Source organism: Copadichromis virginalis, linkage group LG4, assembly GCF_057382275.1.
Source record: "Copadichromis virginalis isolate Kocher_CV1m ecotype Utaka linkage group LG4, C_Virginalis_male_GT1.1, whole genome shotgun sequence".
NCBI lineage: Eukaryota > Metazoa > Chordata > Actinopteri > Cichliformes > Cichlidae > Copadichromis > Copadichromis virginalis.
Genome location: NC_140621.1, coordinates 29,421,535 through 29,423,785, shown reverse-complemented (window position 1 = coordinate 29,423,785; position 2,251 = coordinate 29,421,535).

The following is a 2,251-nucleotide window of genomic DNA, read 5'->3' as shown; positions in this document are numbered from 1 at the left end:
TGACAGAGAGTGTGAGTGGGACGAGACATAGGCAGTCTGGAAAACACGGAGTGCTGATGAAGCTTGGGGATTGGCTTGTATGACTGGGTGGATTTGGCTGTCTGTCTTTGACTATAGAATGAGCCTATATTGCATTAAGCAGAGGGATGATTTACAAAAAATGTCAATTAAGACTGAAAGGCAAGTAAAGCAATCCTTGGAAAAACGTTCAAGCCTGCTATTCCTTCCAATCCTCTTAAGAATATTAAGGTGCTGTGGTTAAAGGAAAAAGTAGCTTTAAAAATAGAAAAGCACTTCAAAGAAAGCTGCAGTTAAAGATTAATACAAGATTAACTACACCATGTGACACAAAAATACCACCATAGATTCAGTAGGCTTTTCATTTTAGGCACTGAATTATATAAACATGTTTATTTAATATTTCTTTTAGCAGGAATGTGTTGGCTGTTTACTGCAGCCTGTTTAACAGTGAGGTTTGTGGAACACCAGGAGTCACAGGAAACGTCTGTTTATGCTGCCTATTCTGCAGTAGGATTTGCAGGAACTTTGGACCTGCTTACTGCTCATTGTTGTAACTTCCCTGCACAGACAGCTCAGAAAAAAATATGAGCTTGTGTTGAGGTCAAGCCAGTGTTTGATGAAACGATATAACCTGCTTTGTGTTATCCTTCCACAGAAAGGAGGATCCAGAGCCACGGGGCAGGATGACTCTTCCAAAAGTGGAACACTGGCACTCATAACATTCCCAGCTTTACTGTGAATATTATTCGCTGTATAATTTTAGAATTTTTTAGACGCTTGTTGCGAACAAAAACATACAGCAAGTAGCACACGTAGCTGCTTATATTTTGTCCCAAACAGAAACATTTCCACTCATCAGCTCAATGCCTTTAGAGTTGAGGGCCTAGCCCAGTGTTCAGAGAGCTGTGACCACAAGAGGAGTGGTGAGACACCTTGTGGCTGTAAAGTGCCACTCAGCACAAACTCAGCAATCAATATCCCACAGCAGTGTAATGATGTAGGATGCAGGCATTATTGATCTGTCACTTTGACACAATGTTATAAGGCAGATGTCTATTGTTTCCCAACAGCACTGAGCCACTCTGTACATCGCTATGTTCAGGTTTCTCACATCTGAGAGGCCTTTCTTCACTTTAACTATGACAAGTCAGGAAAATGGCTTCATGTAGCAGCGACAAAGGGGCTTCGAAAACATGTCCATCACAGAATAGGCTTGCAATTAAAGGAAAGTAGGACCAAAGATGTACTGGACACCTGGTGTAGTGTGGAGACTTTCTCTATTGTCTAAGTAGGTTACTGAATGCACTATGTTGCTCGGTGGTGTAATTCAGCCTGAATAAAGTACTGTGTCACCACACTGCCAGGAAATAATAGACCGAGTCTGCAGGGAGTCTGGCTAGTCACCGAGGATGTGTGTGTGTGAACTACAAACACACACATATTTTCATTTCCATTAAAACTGGGCAAATTGTGGGACTAACAACAAATCTATGAGAAAAAAAAATCAATGAGAGCTCACTTAAACCCTCCACGTGGCTGTCAGCATGAATTATTACTGCAAATGTATGAAATGAATACAGCTGTGTGGCTATGGTGACTTATCAGCTTATTGGTGAATTTTTTACCTTGTTAATAAAACAAAGGTAGTTTTTTTCCTGTATGGTTTGGTTACATTATCCTTGAGGAGGAAATCATTTTCAGAACTGGCTTCTTGCTTAATCTGTGGTTTCAGCCCTTTTTGCTTATGAACCCTATCATTAAGATAAGGTTCATAGGCAACTATTTTTGACTGTGGATTGTGAAAAGTTAAACTGTTACTTTGAATTTATCCTACTCTGGCTGTATCATATCGATTCTCTTCAGGGACTTGAAGAGTAAAATTCTTTTCACTATTTAAGATTTTATCTTGACCAGTTCAAACCCCAAGAATCAGAATCTCCGTGACAGACCTATGATCTGTGCAATTTCTGTGACGGGAGGAGGTTAAGAAGCTAATTGTGCTAAAAAGTGTATGTGTGTGCCTTAATCCATTAGATCCACCCAAAACTTTTTGATCTTAGCATTACAGGTACAACTGCCACAAAGGCTGACCTGGAGGGAGGTTCGAAATGCGAGTATTTCAAAGCAAAAAGGCAACACGGTTCAGTTTTTATGTTGGGTTTGAAATAAAATGCAGACTGTAATAATTTCACTGTAAAGCCTTCAGTCTCAATCAGTTGTACTTGGCACA